The sequence below is a fragment of the Hylobates moloch genome, unplaced genomic scaffold, assembly GCF_009828535.3.
Source record: "Hylobates moloch isolate HMO894 unplaced genomic scaffold, HMol_V3 SCAFFOLD_9, whole genome shotgun sequence".
Lineage (NCBI taxonomy): Eukaryota > Metazoa > Chordata > Mammalia > Primates > Hylobatidae > Hylobates > Hylobates moloch.
Window position 1 is genome coordinate 50,327,525 of NW_026652284.1, and position 27,025 is coordinate 50,354,549.

The window sequence follows — 27,025 nt, forward strand, 5'->3', positions numbered from 1 at the left end:
ATTTATATTGGGTTGTGCAGTTTAACCTACAGGCCAGTAGGTGACGCTTATCGGTAAGAGGCAGCTGAGGCAAGAGCAGATAGGTATGTACTTGATCTTTGTTTATTGTGAGGTGTTCTCTGTTGTTTCAGAGGATGTGCTGGACTGTACAACATCCAGTGCCCTGAGCTTCCTATTTGCAGAGGAGAAGGTGAGACACAACTAGGCACAGCTGGACCACCTGGCTTGCCCATGGATGTTTCAATGACAAGCACAGGTACCAGCATGGACTACAGTGCCTGGGGGAACTTCTGGTGAAATGGCCTATGTCTCTGGGTGAGGTAAGGTATCTGCACTAGCTCCACCTCCCAGAAAGACCAGAACGCTGTTTCCCTACCACACCCCTATCCCAGGGCTCATGAGTTTCTTTTCAGACACACACTGTTGTCTCTCTCCAGGCCACAGAATATGCCTGTCCTGCTGCTCTCCAGGGGAGTGGTTTCCAGCAGAACTTCTTTACTCATCCCAATATAGACATCTTTATGGCTTGCATGTTGTCGGATTTGGTAATACTGCTGCTTCATGTAGAGGGGGAGAATTTTCACCTTTTGGCATATGTGCAGCTTTAAAAAAATAGACAGGAGAGGAAAAAATTACAACTAAAATGTATTTAAAAAAATAATTGCCTATATCATTATCTTTCTGGTGCTCTTCATTTTTTCAAGTGGATTTTAATTATTGTCTAGTGTCTTTTCATTTCAGCATGAAGGACTTCCTTTATAATTTTTTATGACACACCTGCTAGGTCTTCTCAAAGAGAATTCTCTGTTTTTGTTTATCTGGGAATGTCTTAATACATCATTCATTTTGAAGCATTGATTTACTAAATGTAAAGTTATTGGTTGACATTATTATTTAGCACTTTGAACATGTCACCTTTCTGCCTTGTGATTTCCATGGTTTCTGATGAGAACTCAGCTGATAATCTTACTAATAATCCCTTTTACACAGTAAGTCACTTCTATTATTGTCTTTTGTTTTCAACAGTTTGACTATGATACATGTGCATGTGGACCTCTTTGAATGTGTGCTAGAGTTAATTACGCTTCTTGGATGTGTAGATTAACATCTTCCATAAATTTTGGAAATTTTTAGCCATCTTTTGCCCCTTTCTCTCTCTACTTCTTCTTCCTGGACTCCTATTATGGTACACAGGTCGCTGAGGCTCTGTTCACTTTTCTTCATTATTTTTTCTTTCTGTTCTTCAGACTAGATGATTTCAATTGATCTATATTCAAATTACCTGATGGTTTTACTTTCTTAAATCTGTTATTAAGCTTTTCTAGTGAATTTTTAATTTCAGTTATTGTACTTTTCAACTCCAGAGTATCTATTAGTTTCATTTAAAACTCATTTCTTTCTATTTCTCTTTAGTGATATTATCTATTTAATGAATACATCATTTTCATACATTCTTCCAATTTTGTAAACATATTCTCCCTTTCTTCATTAAACATATTTGTAATAATTGATTTAAAGTTTTCTTCTAGTAAGTCTAGCGTCTGAGTTTTCTCAGAAACAGTTTCTATTGACTTGTTTTTATTTTTCTGTATGCAGGACAAACTTTCCTGTTTTTTTGTATGCACCATAATTTTTGTCATTAAAACCAAAAATTTTAAATAATGTAATGTGGTATCATTTGAAATGAACCTTCCTGCTAGTGTTTGTTAGCAACTGCTTGTTGCTCTCATTATTGTTGTTGTTTTTAGTTAGATTCCTGAAATAATTTTTTAGGGTGTCTATTCTTTTTTCCAGTATGGTTGTTAAATTCTCTTAGTTAAGGAATTAACTAATCACAATGCAAAAATTTTCTTAAACACCTTGAATCAATATGTCTCCCAGCTTTCGTCAAATAGCTTTGTGTGTGTGTGTGTTATGTGCATTTTTCAATACTTTAGTAAGCAGTTTATAATTCTGTCATATTGTATGTTTGTACAGGACCTTAAAGTCAGCCAGAGGTGAGAGCTTAGGGCCTTTTTGGGTCTTTTTTAAACATGCACACAGCCCTGAACATGTACATGTCTTTCTAGAGTCCTATGAATACGTCAGACCTATTTCATGCACCCTATTGATATCTCATTCTTAGTTTTCCTCTGAAGGATTCTGGCCAGCCTTTTGGTATCTCCAACTGGAATTGCCACCCCAGGCATCTGTAATATTAATCATTTGACACTCCTTATTTTTGACAAATGCTCTCAGGACAGACTTGTTCGCATAAACTAAATTCTGAGTGGCATCAAATAAAGACAACCCCTGAGATTCTGTGGGGTGTAGCCTTTGGGAAGCTCCAAGCTCATTGTGCATCTTCCAGTGTTTTCTTGGCTGCTGGTTTTCATAGCTACTGTCAATGTAAGGTTGGTCTTCAAATTGATTGTGGTTATGTGGAAAGATTGAATGGGAATAGGGCAAGTTAAGAGGCTACAAAATTTGCTGTTTTTATCTGGATTCAATATTTGTTTTTAAATAAAGGCTTCTTGCATTGTTTCAAGCTTTTAATTTAATGAACATGTTGAATTTGACAACTTTTGACAATGTTCTCAGTGCTTTTTCCATAATGGTGAATTTTGAAAGTCTTTGATCTGCCATTCTGGGAATATTTCTCTAAATATCTCTCTTTCTCACTCTGAAACAAATCTTTCTAACCTTCCCTGTCTCTTCATGTCTATATACCCTCTCTCTCTCTTTCTCTCTCTTTTCACCATCCCAACCCCCTCATCTCTCTTTTTCTCTGTATACAGGTAACTGCATACCGCTTGGTAAAATGAAAGGGATTCCTCTTTCATTTTCTCAGTATCACTCTACAAATTCGTCTGAAGCACTGTCAGCTTTCTTCATCTTCCCTGGAATAAGAGTGAAGGGTTTGTTTTTCTCCTGTCAGGCACTTACCTTCCTCTCCTGCTTGAATCTTTTTCTGGCATTTGCAGAGCTTTGTTTTCGTGGATCTTCTTTGTCTCCTGATCAGCTGCATGCACTCTCTGGCTTTCACTTTCCTTGTTATCTTCTAACCCTCCCTCTCACCCTCTCAACTACCTCATTCCAATCAGCACCAAACTTACATGAATGACTAAAAAGATGAAAAGACATTGTCATTGGCCTAGAAAAATCATTCACCTCTGAAATTAGAAATTTTTTCCTCCAAACAAAATTTTATGTAGGCTGATCATAGCCTTCATGAGCCTCTCATTATACAGCTGCCTTTAAAATACCTCCAGCACATCAGCCATTATGCTCTGAGTACACTGGCTTTATCCTAATTCCTCAAGCACAGTGAAAGCTGTTTCCATCTTAGGCCCTTTGTAAGGTTCTCTTTCCTTGCCGTGCCTAAACTGTAGGCTTCAGTTACATTTCAAAATAATTGTGTCATATTAATGCATCCAATTATTTGTGTCTACATGCATTTTACCCAACAGTTATTTACCCTTAAAAATGAATTACCACACATACCTACTCATGTAGTAGTACCTGGGTTTTTATTTAAATTAAACTTATGACCTTATTGAAAAAGACGGTGGTAAGTAACATGATTCTAGACAGCTCTATCACTTACTAATTGAGTGGATATAACATAAATTACTTCGTCTCCATAAATCTTAGTTAATTGATCTATAAAATTAGAATAATGACACTTGCTTGGGTTGTTGTGAGGATTAAATAGGATAATAAATGTATCATGTGAATACCTGTAACTACATTAGCTATTACTTCTATCACTGTTTTAAAATTAAAATGATCATAAGAAAAGTGAAACTGAAGTAATCATCTTCAGAAAATGTCATGGGCATTCATCAGTATAAAAACAATTAGAGTATAAATTCTAAAATATAAGTATAGAATGTAACAGTACATAATTGTTTCTAAAATAAATTAAGACTGAATTTTTATGTTAACAAATGATGTTAAAGTCAGTAGAGAGATACAGTCTTACATAGGCTGTGATATTAAAAAAAAACTTTTCCTTATTTAAAGGGGAACTAAAATTTATCTAATAACTATTTTTCTGTTGTACACTGCAATTGATTAGATACATGCTATGTCATTCCATTCTCATTGGAATCAAATTTAAAAGTCTTATTATTATTATTATTATTTTTTTTTTTTTTTTTGCGATGGAGTCTTGCTCTCTCCCCCAGGCTGGAGTGCAGTGGCGCGATCTCGGCTCACTGCAAGCTCCGCCTCCTGGGTTCACGCCATTCTCCTGCCTCAGCCTCCCGAGTAGTTATTATTATCATACAGAAGAGAAAACTGGGAGTTGGAAACCTTAAGTAATTTACAAAAAATTGCATAGTAATTGAGATAGAAATGAAAACCTATTGATACTGACTACTACTTCTGGTGTTTCTCTTGTACTATACTTCCACGTTATCTAGTATTATTAATTACCATTGGATTTTGCTAATTGTTTTAATTGTTCTACAATGTTTAAAAAATGCTCATTTCCTCATTTACACTTAATTCTGAAATTATTAATATTTTACTTAGCCTTCATTTTAGTTCAAAACAATTCAAAATACACAAACTCCAAATTTTATGATGTGTTAATATCTGTTCTTACTTATTTATAAGAAAAGTTCATTTCCAACTCCTTCCAAAATGGATGTGCCTGATTAACAAAAGCTCGGTTCAAAACCTGTCAGTGACCACATTTGTTCTACCTGGAGGGATGACCATCTTCAACAAATGGTTTCCAAGATACTGTATTTGTCTCTGTCTAGTCAAAAGAGGTGGAAGGTATTTATGTGCAGGGCATGACAGTGGTGCACATAGTCAACTCACACTCTCTTGGATAGAACACAGCCATGTGGTGGATACTATAAAGTGAGTTTGAAAAGTTAATTTGTTGTGTAAATACTTAACTAGCGTCTGACACATAATGGAATATCATCATTGAAGTTTATATTATTTGCAAAAAGTAAAAAAAAAAATCTATATTCAATTTAAGTTAAATACAAATATTTTTCAATTCTCCTCTAATTTTTCAGGAATACAGTCATAGCAAAATTCTACTTGAGTTTTACTTCTATTTCTCTTTTAATCATATTAATCTCTGACAGTCTGGTGACAAATTGAAAGTGTTAAGTGGTATCTTATTTTCTTATTGTTTCTACTTTAAAATCTTTGGATTTAGGGGATAGCCCACAAATAACACACTTTTGGAAAGCTAGATAAATTTTAATTCTGAAAATTTTTATTCAAATTACTAAAAGATTCTATCAACCTCTTTAGTAATTCCTTTTCTCTTTTCCTTTCCCTAATTGGCAATCGGCAAGAGTATATAGAAAATCGCAAGTTTTATCACCATTTTGAGAAAAGGCCAAAATAGTTTACCAAGTTACTGTTTAAATCCTTTCAAATTGTAAAAGATAGAGTATACTAAGTTTACTTAGAGCCCATAACAGGTATTTAAAATTAAAGTTTTTTCTTATAATAAATAAAAATGTAATCCTTGTACTAAAACCTTCCCCAGAGAGATTTTGAAGGCTCCCATGAAATTTTGTTAAGTTCTTTAAATTATTACGGCAATTTGACAAAATTTAAATAAAACACTTAACATTTAGTTTGCATTTGTGTCTTTGTGACAGGACATAAACTTCACTGTCTAAAAGATTAAGACATTTCCAACTTCCTTGAGATAAACACAAAAGTGTATAAACGAACTCTCCATAACAGAAATGTTTGCATTTCTGCAACATGTTAGCATAAAAAGGCAATACAATAAATCCGGATGTAGGTTAAGTTAAAAGAAAATAAACACCATATATTGGATTTAAAAAGATAATTTAAAAATCTTAATTGACCAATAGTCAAAATAGATAGGTTATGTTTATGTATAAAAAGGTTTCAATTTTTTCTAAATTTGTTTGAATTAAGGATATAGTCTAACTCACATCCTTAGTCTAATTTCTTTTTGTATATAGTGTGATCTCAAGAGCTCTTTAAAAGCTCACACCAAAAGCCACATTCTTTACGTAAAGATATTTAACCAAATACTATATATTTATATACACACACACACATTCATTCACTTTCAAACCATACTGTGTCCGCAATTGGTGGGTTCTTGGTCTCGCTAACTTCAAGAATGAAGCCACACACCCTCGTGGTGAGTGTTACAGTTCTTAAAGATGGTGTGTCCAGAGTTTGTTCCTTCCAATGTTACGACGTGTCTGGAGTTTCTTCCTTCTGGTGGGTTCGTGGTCTCACTGACTTCAGAAGTGAACCCGCAGACCTCCGCAGTCAGTGTAACAGCTCTTAAAGGCGGCGCGTCCAGAAGTGTTTTTTCCTCCAGGTGGGTTCATGGTCTTGCTGGCTTCAGGAGTGCAGCTGCAAACCTTTGTGGTGAGTGTTACAGTTCATAAAGGTGGCGCCTCAGGAGTTGTTCATTCCTGCCAGTGGGTTCCTAGTCTCGTTGGCTTCAGGAGTGAAGCTGCAGACCTTCACAGTGAGTGTTACAGCTCATAAAAGCAGCGCAGACTCAAAGAGAGCACAGTAGCAAGATGTATTACAAAGAAAGAAACAACAAAGCTTCCACAGTATGGAAGCGGAACTCAGGGGTTGCCATTGCTTGCTGGAGTGGCCTGCTTTTATTCCCTTATCTGGCCCCACCCACATCCTACTGATTGGTCCATTTTACAGAGAGCTGATTGGTTCATTTTACAAAGAGCTGATTGGTCCATTTTACAGAGAGCTGATTGGTCTGTTTTGACAGAGCAATGAGTGTGTTTACAAACCTTTAGCTAGACATAGAGCACTGATTGGTGCATTTACAATCCTTTAGATAGACACAAAAGTTCTCCGAGTCCCCTAGCGGATTAGCTAGACACAGAGTGCTGATTGGTGGGTTTACAATCCTTTAGCTAGACAGAAAAGTTCTCCAAGTCCCTTACCCAATTTGCTAGACACAGAGTGCTAATTGGTGAGTTTACAAACCTCTAACTAGACACAGAGTGCTGATTGATGCATTTACAATCCTTTAGCTAGACAGAAAAGTTCTCCAAGTCCCCACCCATCCCAGAAGCCCAGTTGGCTTCACCTCTCACTGGTACTCGCAGGGGGACTTTGAGGCACCCAGCCCGGGCACTCTGGCAGCCCAGACAGAGCTCTTCCGCGAGTGCTGCACCCGCGCCTCTCGCTCCACACCTCCCCGGGAGCAGAGGGAGCCGCCTTGGCCTCGGCCAGCCCCAGAGAGGGGCCCCCACAGCACAGTGGCAGGCTGAAGAGCTCCTCAAGCGTGGTCAGGGTGGACGCAGAGACCGAGGAGGTGCCCAGACCGAGCTAGGGCTGCTAGCACGTTGTCACCTCTCAATATTGGTTATTCAATTCAGAATACATACATATTTGACCACAGTACAGTATGGCTGGTTGGGAGATGGGGCAAGTGGAATTTTCTAACAAGAACTTTCAGATATTTCCATTCTGGTCACTTACCATTATTTCTAATTTCTTCAGCAAAAGATTATACTTGTCCACTCTTTTTACTTTGCAAAATGTTCTCTATTTCTTCCTGAGTGTTTCGATGTTATAAATATTTGTGAACACAGAAAGCAACTCATATTTCTAGATGGGTACCAATTTTGTTGATGTTTTTAATAATGAGTAATACTAACAAGGAAATGACTAAAATTTCCCCAATTAAAAAAATACAAGAAACTCAGTTGTGTTTCTCAATTTTATTAGCTTGGTTAACACATCCCCCCTTCTTTTAAGGTGATTCTACCAACATTTGAATACATAGACATGCATGCACATGCACACACACATACATGTATATACATATATATATTAAAATTGTATGCATTTACAATTCTAACAGCAAAAATGACAATAACCAACCAACCAGCAAAAAAATGGACACTTGTCAAATAAACAAAAGGAGAGATAAGAAGAAATGAAACACATGATAGATTGATTTCCAGGGATAAAGTATAAATAACAAAAATAACTATTCTTTATTTTATCCCTCATAAATGTTTACTTCCTGTTCCAAGGACACAACCTTCTTAGCTGCCAATTTTTTTCAAGATCCTGACATTGTGTTTTCTCTTTCAAGGGTCGAAAGCAAGCAAATAATAATACTAGGTCAAAAGCACTTCCTTTTAGTTTCTACATTCATTTTATGGATTTTTTTTCCTAAGAAAAAGTCAACATATGATTTATACACTGTCATTATGCATTGTACATTTGTCCAAACCCATAGGATGTACAATACCAAGAGTGAATTCAAATGTAAACTATGGCCTCTGGGTAATAATGATGTGTTACATTGACTGGGACAAATGTGACCCCTTTGTGGGAGAAGTTGATGATGGGAAAGGCTGTGCACATGTGGGGCTGGAGACATGTGAGAACTCTGCATCTTCCTCCTAATTTTGCTGTGCGTCTACAACTGCTCTAAAAAATAAAATCAATTACAAAATTAAAATAATAAGTGGTCAAGGTTGGTGTGATCATTGTTTTTCGTGGGTGCATCATGTAGATAAGTACAGCAGAATAAATTAATTAACATTAACTTCACAATAAATAACTGTGAAATTGTTATAGCAATTATACAGATGCTTACATATACTTTGGAATATATCTGTGTGTCAAAAGAGAAATAATAGGCTAGGCATGGTGGCTCACACCTGAAATCCCAGCACTTTGGGAGGCCGAGGTACCTGGATCACCTGAAGTCAAGAGTTTGAGGCCAGCCTGGCCAACATGGTGAAACCCAGTTTCTACTAAAAATACAAAAATTAGCCAGGCGTGGTGGCACGTGCCTGTAATTCCAGTTGCTTGGGAGACTGAGGCAGCAAAATTGCTTGAACCTGGGAGATGGAGGTTGCTGTGAGCCAAGATTGCCCTATTGCACTCCAGCCTGGGCTACAGAGTGAGACTCCGTCTAAAAAAAAAAAAGAGAGAGAGAGAGAGGAATAATGTTGGATTTTGTTGAGGGGTGCTTGTTTCTGTTTTATCTGCCAATTATTTATTTTAGATTACTGCTATAATTAAGAATACCCTCCTGAAAACTAACTCTAGGTTAATATGGTTCTAAGGGATGTTCATTTGGGCCATGGGACAAAATACTGAAAAGTTCTTACTTATAGTTTTCTATTTTCAGGACCACCTATTTTGAACAGATTTCCTTTTTAGCTATACAGTTGTGCCATAAATAGTGTATGTAGATCTTACCCACAGGATCTATTACAGACAGACTCTAAGTCAACCCCCGAATGATCCACAACTCCCAGTGTTCACACCTTTGTAGGATCTACTCTCTTTGAGTGCATGCTTCCTACTGAGAGGATATAGCAAAGGTGAGGAGATGTCACTCTTAGAATTATGTTCCTATATAAGACTCTGTCTTGTAGAACACTCATTCTGGGGATTTTTCTTGCTGGCTCAGTGAGGTTGGTAATGGCTAAGAAAGTTATGCGGCAAGGAAATAAGGGCAGCCTTTGGTAGCTGAGAAAAGCCACGAAGTGTGAAGGGCAACCTCTTGGAGTGGAGGGCAGACTCTAAGAATGGAGAGTGGCCTCCAGGAGTGAAGGGTGGCCTCTAAGAGTGAAGGGCAGCCTCTAAGAGTGGAGGGTAGCCTCCAGAAGTTAAGCGTCGCCTCTAAGAGTGCAGGGTGGCCTTCAGAAATGGAGGGTGACCTCTGGTAGTGGAGGGTAACCCCTGGGAATGAAAAGTTGCCTCTAGGAGTGGAAGGTGGCCTTTAGGAGTGGAAAGTGACCTCTAGGAGTGAAGGGCAACCCCCAGGAGTGGAAGGTGTCCCCTAGTATGGAGAGCGACCTCTAGGAGTGAAGGGTGACCTCTAGGAGTGGAAAGGCCTCTAGGAGTGGAGAGCCACTACTGAGAGTGAAATAATCCAGGAACAGAAAGACAAACACTGCATGGTCCCACTCATATGTGGAATCTAAAAGTTGGTCTCATAGAAGTAGAGAGTAGAATAGTGGTTACCAGAGGATGGGAAAGGGAGGGGAGAGTAGAGTGGGGGAGAGATTAGTCAATGGGTCCAAAGGTACAGTTGACAAGGAGGAATAAGTTCTGTCATTCTATTGCATCATAGGATGACTAGAGTTAAAACTAATGCATTATATATTTCAAAATAGCTAGAAGTAAGGTTTTGAATGTTCTCATCACAAAGAAATGATCATTTTAAGCTGATGGATATGTTAATTACCTAAAGTTAATAATTACACAATGCATACATATATCAACATGTCACATTTTACCCCATAGATATATACAATTATTATGTGTCAACAATATATTTTTAAGTGAAAATTTTGTCTTTTTTTCTGTGATGAGAATCTATAAAAAATTAATTGGTCTAGTGAAATCTTGTCTTATCAAAGTAAGTTCATCAATATCAACAATTATGTTAAGATTTTGGAAGTCAAACTTGCAAAGTTAAAGTTACCATAGAGTTAAATCACTTTTGAATAATCCACCATTTAGAATTCTGTTCTCCAATCATCTTACAGGCACGTGAAAGCAAGTGTCCAGGTGTGCACGTTACAACCTGCCTTCAAGTATTCACTCTATTTTTTGCATTCCCTTTGTATTGCTGGTCCTAGGCCTCTTTCCTTAGACTTTGCTTGCCCTTCTGCCACCCTGCTGTGTACCTCTGAGGGCTAATTTTGAGTCCTGTGCTTGCTTGTCTCCTAGGTCAGTAAGATTCTAGGTGAGTTTGAATGGAGGATAAGGGCTGGGAGAATCAAGGCTATATCTCCTTTCTCTCTCGCTGTCACAGATGGCAAAACCTGCCATGTGAGAGTGCCCTCCATGCCTGCAAATCCTTCTGACAGGCCTGCTGTGTTCCTGTTTTTTGCTAGGCAACCCCAATCTTAGGTGCTGATGACAGGGACTCTTTCCTATGTCACTTCAGCATGAGGTTGCTGAGCTCTGCATCCCCTGCTTGGCTTCTCACTTCTTACGTTACCAGAGAAACTAATTCTCTATAAATTTCCCTGTGTCTTAACTGTGTTCAAATACGTGGAGTAGCTTCTGTTTCATGGTTGGACAGTCATTCACACCCATGCTATTAAAAACTCTTAAATAGCACAAATTAATAAGTTTATGACTTAATTGAATAAAATTGTTGAATAATTTACTTAATGTTGAAGAGTTTATATGCCACTACAGTTATCATAAATAATATAGGCATTAGTAATGTGCACATTATTTGATCATATCCTTAGGATAGTGCCACAGAGTCAAAAAGTCTGGAGGTTTTAAAACCCTTAATGCATTATGAAGTTATTTTCCATCAAGGCTGAACGGATGCAATGTGCACTCCAATGAAGGCTAAATACCATTATTTTAAAACCTTTTGCTAATTTCATGAGCAAACATTTTCAGTTCTTGCTGCTGTGTAACAAATTACCTCAAACTTAGTGGTGTCAGACAGCAAGCATTTTACTATGCTCATGGATCCAGAAGCTCAGGAGTCTGGCAGAATCAGCTGGCTGCTCCGTTGCTCCTCTTGGATGCTGATATCACGCCTGGAACTCGGTTGGCAGAAGGTTGGTCCTGAAGGCAGGCAATGACTCCCTCACAGAGCTGATGGCTTCTGGGAAACAACAGTGATGTCCATCAGCACCTCCCTGTGGACCCTCCAGCATGACAAAGGACATCTCACTCTGCTCTCAAGGCCTCAGGAAAATCAAGTGGTAGCTGCATGGCCTTTTCTGACGGCTTTGAAAATCACCCAGATCACTTTCACCATACTGTGTTGGCTGAAACAGGAGCAGGTCTGCCTGGTCCAAGCGCATGGGGAAGTGGCATGGTCACATTCTAGAAGAGCAGGTGGTACCAGAAGATTGTTCCTGAAAATATAGCCTTCTCAAAAAAACAAATGAGAACACTCTATATTACGTCTCAGAACTTCTTTTTAAAATTTATTTTCTGATTTGAAAAAATCATAAACAGCGTTAAAAGTTGCAGAAAGATCCCTGGAAAAAGACTGTTAACAGAAGTATTGGAACATGGAAAAATATATGTCTCTTTTATGCTTCTACCCTTATTTATAAAATGAATAACAATCAAACATTAACATTCATAATCCATGAATATAACTAAGTTCTTGTAAGAAAGAAAAATACCAATATGGAAAAGTACACACTGATCATTCAAATGTGCTTACCAAAGATACCAATCTTCAGGTCTAATGTATCTTACCCACAGGCTGTACACAAGCTTGAGAGAAGTCTTTGAGCAAATGTCAACTAATGTAAGAAAAAAAATCCCTTATGCTAAAACATCCAAAAATCCTAGCTCACTCTTCATCTGAGGAAAATCTCTTGCTCCCTCTGTTGGGAACACTGAAATTTACACACTAAACAACCTTCAGCACATACGGGGAACTCTCTCATCCTTTTAAAATGGGAACTCAGCCAGGAATCTGCCCTGTGCTCCTTGATAAGACATGATGTTGAATGGCCTCCTTCTTAAATATCTTATGCTCCCTGAGGCTTTCTATAAATTTGATTTTAGTTGAAACCTGACATGTGTCGCTGATAGTGCTTCAAGAATGCTTCAAGAATAATGAAGAGACTGTACAATTTATAAAGCAAGAAGAAAATATGGGTAACACATTAAGAGCAATGTTTCTTTGTGACACTTTTATAATAACCTTTAAAACCAATATGGTCTTCCATCCAGTCATCTGCGATTTACATATAAATTTGGGAAGTTATTTTGTATATTTGTTGCAGTAACTTCTCTAAACACAAAAATACCAAAATGATCACCAAATAGCCTTATTAATTATGTTACTGAGTTATAGTCCAGGAAACTCAAGTTGACCTATTTTCAGCATTTGGTTATCAGTTGAACTCTGCTTTGGATTTAGACTCCATGCTGGTGTCAGCGAGTAGTGTGATCTCTCACACCAAATTTTCCTTTTCCTGTTCTTTCAAGCCTTAGAATTAGGTGCATAATTTTTAAAATGACAATAGGTAGAAGTAACCAGGTCATTGAGTCAAACTCAAACATAAACAGAGAGGGAAATTTAAATGAGTAAATGTGAGTTTTGAAGATCCAAAGAATGGGATTTTCAGTCATACCTTTCTCCCTAGTGAACTTACTCCCTAGTAATCCAGCACTTTGGGAAGCCAAAGCGGGTGGATCACCTGAGGCCAGGAGTGTGAGACCAGCCTGATCAACATGATGAAACCCCGTCTCTTCCAAAAATACAAAAATTAGCTGGGTGTGGTGGCACGCACTGGTAATCCTAGCTACTCGGGAGGCTGAGGCAGTAGAATCACTTGAATCTGGGAGATTGCAGTGAGTGAAGATGGCCATTGCACTCCAGCTTGGGCGAGACTCCATCTCAAAAAAACAACAAGAACAACAACAACAAAAACAAAACATAATATTATCCTCACAGAGCTGTTGAATAGGATGAAATTAGTTAACATATTTTCCTCTATAAAATGTAAAATACCTACTTCACAGAAGTGTGGTGAGAGTAAATGTGTTATGATACACAAAGTGCTTAAAACGATTTCATGTGATGTTATGACTTACATGTTAAATGTAAAAATTCTTAAGCACTTTATCAAACTCATTACATTTTATAGGCTCTCAATAAATGGTAGTAGCTCCTCATGGCATTTGTAGAAGTAACACACTGTAGGGACAATGCCTGACCTCTTTTTAGAATGTTACTATTGCCAGTGCTGGCCAGCCAAGGTCTTAAGAACACTTCTGTAGTTGAACAGAGTTCGGTTTATCAGTAGCTGATGCAACAACAGAGATTTCACATGATCAGAAACCATGGAGTGTCAAGCCCATTAGGAAGGGCTTGTTATAGAATTGGGTTTGAAATTAGAGGATTAGAGTGAAGATTCAAGGAATCATGGTTTTGTTCTAGATAGGGTGCTCTCTGTAGGGAGTTTCTATAATAAGTTATCCATATAATTTTTATCTAAAAGGTGGAAGGCATGGAGTGGGATTAAACATGCACTTGGTAAAGAAGTACCTATTGTTTATAATAGCTCAGAATAGGGTTGCTATCATCTGAATGTTTGTGTCTCTTCAAAATTCATATGTTGAACTCTAATTGCTAAAGTGATGGCACAGGAGGTAGGGGCTTTGGAAGGTAACTAAGTCATTAGGGCAGAGCCCTCCTGAATGGCACTAGTGCCCTCATAAAAGAGGCCCCAGAGACCCCTCTCACCCCTTCCTCCATGAGGACACAACTAGGAGACAAAATCTAAGAGGAAGTAGGCCCTCACCAGGCACCAAATCTGCTGGCACCCTGATCTTGGACTTTACAGCCTTCAGAACTATAAGAAATAAATATCTGCCATATATAAATCACCTTGTTTGAGGTATTAGTCAAACTGACGAAGACAGTAGTGTTTAGTAATTTCTCTAGTTTGCACACTCCTCGTTTACATGTTTTTAGGCAGCACTGTGAGGTGGGTATTGTTTGCTCTGCTGCATGACAGTTTGGAGTGCTTTTGTCTAATGTGTTATGTGAAATTTCTTCTGTTCAACACCAGAACACCACAGGCCAGCTGCAAGAGCCAGGTCAGCTCCCAGCTCACCACCATATATATACACACACACTAATATTAGTACTGTCAATAGACATCAACCTTTTGTAACATAAATCTAAGAAAAGTACTATATATATATATATATATATATGCACACACACACCAATATTACTACTGTCAATAGACATCAACTTTTTGTAACATAAATCTAAGAAAAGTACAGTATTATTATTTATGTTTTCTTTCTCCTCACTGCAGTTTTACGTATCACTAGCTAGATGATTTATCCTAAAGATTTTTATCTTTAGGATATGGGGGTTTTATAACTTTTATCATGACACCTCCAAATCCAAGATTCTTTTATGAGCACTTAAATTTAGCCTGTGCACACACCCAGCTGTATTATATAAGCTCTTCCAGAATCAGGCTCCAGTTCCCCTTACCGCCCCCACACCCACCACCTGTACCACCTGCTGTGGCTGATGCACTCCTGCCTCCATGCCTTTACTGGCTCTCTTCTCTCAGCTTGCAAGACACTTTCAGAAAGTGTCTTTTATTTGAATAAATTTAAATTAATTGCATCTTAGGCTAATAATTCTAAGGAACTTAATTTTGATAAGTAGAATCTATAAACATTGGTTGGTATGCTTATCAAATCTGAGGCAACTCACCAGATTGAGATACAAAATAAGGCTGCATTTCATTTAATATTTGAAATAAAGTTCTTCTGAGCCCCACAGGTGAGGTTATTGTGCAGTTCATTCCTCCATTTTCAGATCCTTTCTGCAACATTGTAAAAACATTGGAACACTCAACCTCAGGGTTTAGTCCAGCTGCCTTACATTGTCCTCATTAGTAGAACTCAGCTGCCACAACTACCACTGGTGCTGAGGCTCCAAGTATACTGCCACACTATTTTCACCACCAACACTGGAGGTCTGGAATAAATGGAAACCGGGAGATTCTAAATATCTGCAAACTTCTGATTTGCTGCTTTTCCACTGAAGATGCCAAAACACCATGCATTTCCTCATTGGTTCTGAAGAAGGCCACAATTCCAAAGTATTCAATGCTGTCTATGGCAAAATTCATCTGGACTTATAATAACATCGTTCTTTATAATTTGGCTTTTCTTTTTTAACTCCTTCTTGTACCCCCACCAGCTCACACACACAAACATATTTGGAGTCATCCTGTTCCCGATGTGCCGTGGCCCATGATGGTCATCAGGAGCTCCAGAAGCAGCCACACACCACACCTTGACACCCCTTTACCAACTCTCCCATAAGAGAATGCTCAGATATTGAGCCTGAGGCACTTATTTAAGAAGCAAACAACCAAAACTAAAAATAGAATAAAAAATAAAAAGACATATTTTGAAATGAGTTTCTTTTTTAAAATAAATGTGCATTCTTGGTGTCAGATGACTTCCATCAGGGCTATTAGAATTCATCCCAACAAAACGGATAAAAACCTTCAACCCATTTTTCACTAGAGAAGTTAACTCCTGTGAAAATATTCTCACCACTTTCCAAAAGCATTTAGAGCAGAGTTTCAGAAAACAGCAGCCTTCATCAAGATTTGCAGATGACTGTTTCCCTAGAAGCAACACTTGCTGACTCTTAAAAGAAAATACTTTATTCTAAAAACATATTTAAAATTCGACTTATCAGCCTCCATATTACATAAAGTCTATTGATTGTCTCTTACTGACTTTGGTATGATTTGATTTTTGTTGTTGTTGAATTGGTGGTTTGGGTGTTTGCACTGGGGTGTGTTAAGACTGTAGCCCCTTATAAAATACCTCAGTGGGAGTGTAGGATCACACATTTCACACTCTATGTAACTCAACTCAGCATCCAGTCCAGTGTTTGCAAATGATGTTTAGTCATTTTGTTACTTACCCAGTTGTAATTCAGTGTTGGTTTTTTTTTATTATACTTTAAGTTTTAGGGTACATGTGCACAATGTGCAGGTTTGTTACATATGTATACATGTGCCATATTGGTGTGTTGCACCCATTAACTGGTCATTTAGCATTAGGTGTATCTCCTAATGCTATCCCTCCCCGCTCCTCCCACCCCACAACAGTCCCCGGAGTGTGATGTTCCCCTTCCTGTGTCCATATGTTCTCATTGTTGGTTTTAGAGCTTTGGGTGAAGAATGCTAAAACAACTCAAATGATAATTTTAAATCATAAGGAAACTCATTATGTAAGTTCAATGAGTTCCTTCTTAATTGACATATATTTCAATACTTGGACTTTGATAAAGTTATTTTATAGGTCTTTTCATTAAATTAACTTAGAGAATTGATTAGCCATAAAACAGGAAAGAGCATATGTGTAGTCAAAGGAAACATTTTCTTTGATAAAAATACTTTCATAAATATTCTGAGAAAAGGAAAACTTCCAGATTATAACGCTATTATTGACATAATAAATTTATTCTTAGTAAGTAGAGAAATGTTAAAAGTTATAAAATTTGAAAAGAAATGTATATAGTAACTTACTAATTTAAATTTTTTTTTCTTTTTTTTTTTTTTTTAGACAGAGTCTTGCTCTGTCACCCAGGCTGGAGTGCAATGGCTCAATCTCGGCTCACCGCAAACTCCACCTCTAGGTTCAAGCGACTCTCCTGCCTCAGCCTCCTGAGTAGCTGGGATTACAGGTGCACATCACCACGCCTGGCTAATTTTGTATTTTTAGTAGAGATGGGGTTTCTCCATGTTGGTCAGCCTGGTCTCCAACTCCCAACCTCAGGTGATCCGCCCACCTCAGCCTCCCAAAGTATTGGGATTACAGGCATAAGCCATCATGCCCAGCCCAGTAATGTTTTAATAAATACCCATTTAAGACTTTTACCTGACACCTAAACTCATAACAAAGATATTTTAAAATGTTAGATTTTCACTCACATTAGTATACATTTACAATTTAATGAAATGCAAAAATATAATGCACTACTGATCCTGTAAAATTAATTTAAGTGTTTTATTTTTTGCTCTCTCCCATAAGGATGGGTGTACTATATCCCCTTTTATGGGTAGATTTGCAAGAATCTGTAGAATGCTAAGGCATGCTTTGGCTCAGGAATTATTAAATTACACTCCAAGAATATCATTTTTAGGTTTCTTGTTTCTTTCTTCCAGGCTGTTCCTGGTTCTTTGCATTCATCATTTAATTTATGCACTTTGGCTGCCTCCAGGTGGGAACTTGTGAACCAGCTTTGGTGAGATCCCCACAGGATATTACACATCGCAATCTGGCATCAGCATACATCTCTAACATGAAACAAAAGGAAATGCTCTGAAAACTTTTGATTTTCTAATTTCTATATCCAGAAGACAATTTCATCATTTATATTGTCGACTTTTCCAATGAATCTGGCAATGTTCAAGATGTTCATTCTGTACACCTGGGAACCTTGCCAAACAGACAAACATCCTAGAGGTTCAAAAAAGTTCAGGACTAACAATAATCACTGGCGCTGAGACGACCCCAGTGTCTCCAGAATGAGTCCGCTGAAGTCTGGATATGGTGGGCAGATTCTGGAGCGAGGTCCTGGGTGCTGCTGGTGCTGCTGGCTGCAAGGGACAAATGAGCTGACCTCTCGAACTGACGACCCGAAAGGTTGCACAGGACTCTGACCCCTACAAGTGGGCCTGGAACATGCAGGCCTTGCTCAGCAACAGTAGTCAGCACTGGAACATGCTTCAGAACCTAAATAGCTGATGGGGAAATACTCTGCTCTTCCTGATGAATAATATTCGTGCTTCACAACCAGGCCTTGCCATCTGCTGTGATCTTTTATAACCTGTGTTCTACTCTATTCTCAGTTAACAGATGGTGGGTTCCAGTTTTGTAGAAAATCCACATTTACATTCTTTTTACCTTTTCCATTCTCTTTTCCCTCACATCCCTCACAGATACCTACACTTAGCCTTTGCCTCTCCCAGTTGTCTTGTAACCAGGAGAGCATTTGTGGGCAAAAAGAAGAGAAATTATAGACAGTGACCTAAATTCTAATAATAATCTCACCACTAGCAAACTGCTATTTGAGTTAATTTGTTGAAATTCTCTGGGTTTGACTGACAACATGGTAATAAAAACGCTTCTACATGCCTGTGTGTTGGGTCCTATCCTTAAAGCTTTTCATGTCTGATTTAATTTTCATACTAATCCCACTTCATAATGGAGGACAATAAAACTTGGAGAGTTTGTGAATTAGCAAGTGTGGTGTCATTCATTATTAGCAAGACCAGAATAATTTCTGCTCTGTGGAAATAATATTTGTTTGAAAGACACAATGCAATATTATGATGCAACAGCAATACATAATGTTTAAAAAGGATCTGAATACCAGCAACTTTTAATATTCCCTGTCATTCCTAATTCTCAGTGCCACAGATTATAAACATTTTACTACATTTCCATCAGGGGCTGATATGTTGTATGAAAACTACTTTGATAGCATAATAAATATGTTTCTAGGGGGAAAAGAGGAAAAGGATTAGAAAGTCTTAATGTTGTATCTTGCTTCTGGTTAAATTTTAGGTTATATATGTCATATGATAATTTGTAAGACCTTAAAATCTGGTTTTCTCTTTTCTTCTGACTAGCAATATCCATGTGGGATTCTAAAATTAAACTTTTAAAGTTGAGGCTGACAAGCAGTTGATTGTTATTCCTGATTGAATTGATTGCATTTGTCAGCTGTAACACACTTCTGCTTCCTCATGTGGTTGGTTCAGAGGCTCTCCAAAGAAAGAGAAAATATATAAGACAAAGTAACCCAAGAAAAATTCTGAGCACATTTATAAAATGTATCATCTATCTATCTATCCATCTATCTATCTATCTAATCTATCTCTCTATCATTCTTTTCTCTCCTGTCTTTAGTATTTGTTTCTCTCTTCACTTCCTTCAACCTCGTATTGAATTTTCCTCTAAGTGTTTAGTCCTAAGCAATGTCACATTTAGTGATTAAATGTGGAATATTAGAATCTCATACATTTAGTCAAAACCCTTCATTTCACAGGTGATGGAATGTAACCAAAAGAACCAAAATGACTTGTTCAAGCCATCTGGGAATTATCTGACAAATTTAGAAAGATAATCAAGGATACTATTGCTTCAGTATGTGGGAGTCTTTTGCCAAATTGTACAAAAGGGATAAACTAATAATTAATTGCAATTTAGCTTTCATTATTTTACTACCAAAATAATCATTTCTTAAATGCGTCACTTACATTTATTCTCTAAATTTGGCAGCAGTCCATTAATACATGTTAAAAATAAATTTTAAAATAGGAACATTCAGTCCAAGGCAGAGTAGCTTACAACTGTAATCCCAACACTTTGGGATGCTGAGGCAGGAAGATTGCTTGAGGCCAGGAGTTGGAGACTAGCCTGGGCAACATAATGAGATCCCATCTCTACAAAAATTAAAAAAAAAAAATTAGTCAAGTGTAATGGCTCATGCCTGTGGGCCCAACTCCTCTGGAGAGTGAAGCAGGCTGATTATTTTGGTTCAAGGAGTTCAAAGCTACAGTGAGCTATGATCACACCACTGTACTCCAGCCTGGGAAACAGATTGAGATCCCGTCTAAAAATAAAAAAAAAAATAGTAAAATAAATAAAAACAAAATGATATAGGAATGTTCAAAATGGAAATAAGATTTTGACACAGAGACATGCATTTTTCAATAAAGGACAACATAAATAATGTATGTTGAATCAATACTTGCACCTATGATACAAACAATTCAAAAGAATAATGGCAATTATTGTATTTAGCACTGAACTCCGGGAAGTTTGGAAAACTTCAGGTTGTGAGCAGGCTAGTCACCACGTTAAGGGTAGAAGTGCTGTATTCACTAGGACTTTCAAGTTTCTCCTTCTCAAGAAAGCATGAAACAAAAATTAATAACTTTTTTAAGGCTCAGATCCACAATGTATTCATCGGTTTTCACACTGCTATAAAGAACTACCTGAGACTGGGTAATTTACAAAGAAAAGAGGTTTAATTGACCCACAATAGTTCTTCATGGCTAGGGAGGCCTCAGCAAACTTACAATCATACCAGAAGGTGAACAAGAAGCAACACCTTCTTCACCAGGCAGCAGGAGAGAGAAGGAGTGAGGGGGAGACTGCCACACACTTTTAAACCATCAACTCTCAGTTCTTGTGAGAACTCACTCACTATCATGAGAACAGCATGAGGAAAACTGCCCCCATGATCCAATCACCCCCCTACCGGGTCCCTCTGTCACATGTGGGGATTATAATTCAAGATGAGATCTAGGTGGGGACAGAGAACAGAACCCTATCCCATAAGATAGAAGGACTATAGGAAGCACACATGCCTGGGAGGTTCTGGAAGCCAGGGCTAGTGGTTGTTATTCCTGTTTATATCAATTTTTCCAGTCATTGAAACCAGAATAATTCACTGAAGAAAAGTTTTGTATCAAACTTTCGTAAACTCGTAGCAGAAGTGTTTAAGAAAATGTTTCAATTTCCTTACCTATAGTTTTACATTTTAATTTTACACTGGAACAAAAGCAAAATTAAGCAATACAATATGTCTCCTCAATGACTATTAATTTTTTCCCTTAGAAAAACATTTTTACTTTGAAAAAAAACTACTGCTTAGTGAATAAAATAACAATTAAGTCAGTCTCGATGGCACTAGACCTGAATTTAAGACTATTTTATCTTTAAAATGACGAGAAACAGTGAAACTATATAATGATTACATGTTTATTTTTCTATTTAGTTATTTCCAAAACTCTTTAGATTTCAAAATGAAGAGATAGAAACCAAAGTTAACCCCACACAATATCAAATCACTTGGTAGAATTGTAGAAGAAAGGGATGTCAGAGCAAACCAAAGCAATCCCCTCATTTTCCACTGGAGAAAAATGAGGGTGAAGAAAATGAATGGCAAGGTGATACTACTACAGCTGTCGAGAGACAAAAATGAGAGTCAGTATTTGCTCTCTTGTTTCACACTCCTTCAGAAAGGTATCTTTTTCTTTACAAAGCATGTTTTATTCAATTAATATTTATTGAACAGGTTCTATATGAGATACTATGCTAGATTCCCAGAGGAAAGGGCTTTGATGAGATGAATAAAAAACCAGTTACATTTCTATTATGCAACTACTGTCCTAAGTGAAGGAATTATAAGCACAGCCCCAAGAGGAATCAAGAAAAAATAAACAAAACAGAAGCTATGGGACAATTAACCAACATAGTAATAAGTGTAGCATGACAAGAAGACATCTTGGAAGCATAAATGATTAAATGTGTCTGGAACAAGCAGGAATATAAGACCCGTGTAAGTATCCCCATCATCGGAGAATATGTATGGGAGAACAGATGTTTAAGAAGATTGTATGTGAGAAAAAAAAGAAGGAAGGGGAGATGAAAAAAAGGAAGGAAAAAAGACAGTGAGGAAGGAGAGTTTGGAAAATGGAAAAATATTTCAGGAACAGACTGAAGATGTATATAGTGTATTGTGAAGATGTATATAGTGTATTGTGAAATGGCAAGTAATTGTTCGTGACTCAGAGTATATTTCAAGGAATAGCACAGGAAGTGTTGCTAAAAATACTCGCAAGGATGAGATCATGAGTGGTTTGCTACACCGTGTGAGGAAGTTAGGCATTCTCCTTTGGGCATAAGAGAGAAATTCTAAGATTTTAAGCAGAGGTCTGGATTGGGCACAGGTGCCTTACAAAACTGGGGCTGCAGAATACTTCAGAGGGACAGGGGAAGGGTTGCATAGGGATTAATCAGAACTTATTCCTCCAGGATCCAACAATCGAGGGAGAGAGATATTTAAAAAATTAAGACAGTAGACCATAATCATGACCTCTCAGGGGCATAAGTGAGTGTTGAGAAAGACCAAGTGTTTATTTTTATTAAGAAAACAGTTTATTTTGAGAGATCAAAAGGATTTTGACAGATCAGAGAATAAAAGAAATGGATTTGATCTAGAAAAAGGAGATTGACTAAAGCCCACAGACGTGAACGTGTTTGCCTCACATACATCTCTCAGAATCTGTTTCACAGGGCTTTGGTCCCCAGAGGGCTCAGCCTCCGCAGACCTCCAACCAACCCTAATGTTCAGCTCCCAGGGCTTCCGGTGTCATAGGCAACTGAGAAGAATAAAGTTTGAAATAGCATCAAAAGAAGATTTCATATCCAAACATGAAATGTATTCCATGTTAAGGAAAATATGGTGAGATAAACTAAATACGTCAAGCAGGAAACCAGGGAAACCCAGAAGTGGAGGAATGTTGCCATATAGTTCAGAAGTGGTCCTTCCAACGTTGGAGAGATAATGATGACCAATCCATCACTGCATTACTTCTTAAATTTTTGTTTTATTTTATTTATGCCTTGAAGCAAGGAAGGTAAAATGGTAAAACAAGAATGGCAAATAGATCCCTTCTTCCACAAACCTGGTCACTTGCTTTGAGTGGTAACTAACTTTGAAGGACTGGGAAAATATGGAGCCAAAAAAAACCCAAAAAGTGCCAGGATTCCAACGTGGCTTGGGGAAGTTGATGTGGCCTGACCGATGTGGGACATGATACATGAAGATGCATGCACTCCAGGTGAGGCGATCAATGCAGTTAACATCCAAATCCTTCAGAAAAGCCAGTCACCCGGGGTAGGGGCTTTCTTTTAGGATCCCAAACCAGCAAGGGGCTTATGACCTCACTAGGAGACTGACACTTCCCACTCCCGCAGCTTCCCAGACCACTCGGGTTAGAGCAGGCATAGTGGTGAGATGGCTGAAGAAGACTTAACAAAGACCATTACTAGGAAAGGAAGAGTGACACAGAAAAAAAAAAAAAAAAGGCCAGAAAGGGGAAATGTGGAAAGAGAAACTCAGTATTGTTATTTAGTTTGTGGGAAATTATTATGTTTTTCTCTCACATCTTTATTGACTAAAATCAGAGGAGGTAGAAAAGTTGGTGGTCCAAAAAACAGAATATTAGACCAATATCCTTGATGAACATTGATGCAAAAATCCTCAATAAAATACTGGCAAACTGAATCCAGCAGCACATCAAAAAGCTTATCCACCATGATCAAGTGGGCTTCAACCCTGGGATGCAAGGCTGGTTCAACATACACAAATCAATAAATGTAATCCAGCATATAAACAGAACCAAAGACAAAAACCACATGATTATCTCAATAGATGCAGAATACGCCTTTGACAAAATTCAACAACTCTTCATGCTAAAAACTCTCAATAAATTAGGTATTGATGGGATGTATCTCAAAATAATAAGAGCTGTCTATGACAAACCCACAGCCAATATCATACTGAATGGGCAAAAATTAGAAGCATTCTCTTTGAAAACTGGCACAAGACAGGGATGCCCTCTCTCACCACTCCTATTCAACATAGTATCAGAAGTTCTGGCCAGGGCAATTGGGCAGGAGAAGGAAATAAAGGGTATTCAATTAGGAAAAGAGGAAGTCAAATTGTCCCTGTTTGCAATGACATGATTTTATATCTAGAAAACCCCATTGTCTCAGCCCAAAATCTCCTTAAGCTGATAAGCAACTTCAGCAAAGTCTCAGGATACAAAATCAATGTACAAAAATCAGAAGCATTCTTATACACCAATAACAGACAAACAGAGAGCCAAATCACCAGTGAACTCCCATTCACAATTGCTTCAAAGAGAATAAAATACCTAGGAATCCAACTTACAAGGGATGTGAAGGACCTCTTCAAGGAGAACTACAAACCACTGCTCAATGAAATAAAAGAGGATACAAACAAATGGAAGAACATTCCATGCTCATGGGTAGGAAGAATCAATATTGTGAAAATGGCCATACTGCCCAAGGTAATTTATAGATTCAATGCCATCCCCATCAAGCTACCAATGACTTTCTTCACAGAACTGGAAAAACTACTTTAAAGTTCACATGGAACCAAAAAAGAGCCCGCATCGCCAAGTCAATCCTAAGCCAAAAGAACAAAGCCAGAGGCATCACACTACCTGACTTCAAACTATACTACAAGGCTACACTAACCAAAACAGCATGGTACTGGTAACAAAACAGAGATGTAGATCAACGGAACAGAACAGAGCCCTCAGAAATAATGCCACATATCTACAACCATCTGATCTTTGACAAACCTGACAAAAACAAGAAATGGGGAAAGGATTCCCTATTTAATAAATGGTGCTGGGAAAACTGGCTAGCCATATGTAGAAAGCTGAAACTGGATCCCTGCCTTACACCTTATACAAATATTAATTCAAGATGGATTAAAGACTTACACGTTAGACCTAAAACCATAAAAACCCTAGAAGAAAACCTACGCAATACCAGTTAGGACATAGGCATGGGCAAGGACTTCATGTCTAAAACACCAAAAGCAATGGCAACAAAAGCCAAAATTGACAAATGGGATCTAATTAAACTAAAGAGCTTCTGCACAGCAAAAGAAACTACCATCAGAGTGAACAGGTAACCTACAGAATGGGACAAAATTTTTGCAATGTACTCATCTGCACAAAGGGCTAATATCCAGAATCTACAATGAACTCAAACAAATTTGGAAGAAAAAAACAAACAACCCCATCAAAAAGTGGGCAAAGGACATGAACAGACACTTCTCAAAAGAAGACATTTATGCAGCCAAAAAACACATGATAAAATGCTCATCATCACTGGCCATCAGAGAAATGCAAATCAAAACCACAATGAGATAGCATCTCACACCAGTTAGAATGGCCATCATTAAAAAGTCAGGAAAAAACAGGTGCTGGAGAGGATGTGGAGAAACAGGAACACTTTTACACTGTTGGTGGGACTGTAAACTAGTTCAACCATTGTGGCAGTCAGTGTGGCGATTCCTCAGGGATCTAGAACTAGAAATACCATTTGACCCAGCCATCCCATTACTGGGTATATACCCAAAGGATTATAAATCATGCTGCTATAAAGTCTCATGCACACGTATGTTTACTGCGGCACTATTCACAATAGCAAAGACTTGGAACCAAACCCAATGTCCAACAACGATAGACTGGATTAAGAAAATGTGGCACATATACACCATGGAATACTATGCAGCCATAAAAAATGATGAGTTCATGTCCCTTGTAGGGACATGGATGAAGGTGGAAACCATCATTCTCAGCAAACTATTGCAAGGACAAAAAACCAAACACCACATGTTCTCACTCATAGGCGGGAATTGAACAATGAGAACACATGGACACAGGAAGGGGAACACCACACTCCGGGGACTGTTGTGGGGTGGGGGGAGGGGGGAGGGATAGCATTAGGAGACACACCTAATGCTAAATGACGAGTTAATGGGTGCAGCAAACCAACATGGCACATGGATACATATGTAACAAACCTGCACATTGTGCACATGTACCCTAAAACTTAAAGTATAATAAAAATAAAATAAAATGAAATGAAAAAGAAAAGTTGGTTGTCACAGTACAAAGAGTTAATCTGTGTGTGTAAACACGAAAGAGTAGGAGAGAGAGTGTGAAAGACACCACTGCGAATGGGAGCCCTCCCCCGCCAGTGATGGGAAGCCCCAGCCAGCTCCCTGGGTTCTCTCTGAGGCTTTTGGGCATGGACGGGAACCATGCTGCTGGCTTTCATCGGCCTCCAGCTTAGAGACAGCAAACTGTAAGACCTCAGCTGCCATAATCGTGTGAGCCAGCCAATCCTTTACAATACATCTCTTTCTATATGTGTATATCTGTATCTATATTCACTGATTCTACTTCTCTGGAGAACTCTGAGTAGTACAATAATATCTGCCAAATCAATTTAAATTCTCATCCATTCATGCATTGTTCTTTTTTTCTTTTTTAGTGATGACATTATTAACTTTCCTGCTTCTCACAAAGGGCTATTTTTGGCTATCAGGGGCTAAAGAAATGAATAAACACATCCACAGCGTGCTGGAAGGCGGGATCATGAGGGAGCAAAGATGAGACACTTCCTCTAGAGCCCTTGGCATCTCTTTCTCATCCCTGCCTCTACTGTACCTCAACTTCTGCCTGTAAGACAAATGTAAATGGCACTTGGACTTCTCTAGGTGAGGAAGGACATAAGCTGTGTTTTGTATTTCAGATATACCGACTTCGAAACAATTAAATAGATGTAGAAAAATCTCTGCCTTTTTTCCCTCCAGAATAGCAATTCTGCCATTTATATATTATAAAAGAATAAGTGGACACAGTAGATATAATATAGTATGTTATGCATTTATGATACAATTTTTCATGGCCTTTCACAAAATATTGATCACCACTCATAAAGAGCAATGCCAGGTAAGCATCAATTTTCTTTCAGTCTTTCTGCATTTTAACTATGCTTTCTGGGAACCCCTTCATGCCCTCAGGGATCACAGGTGATAAATAAATAGATATATTAATTTTAAAAATTAATCTTCTGGAACAGGATTGTGCTCTGAGCTTCTTGC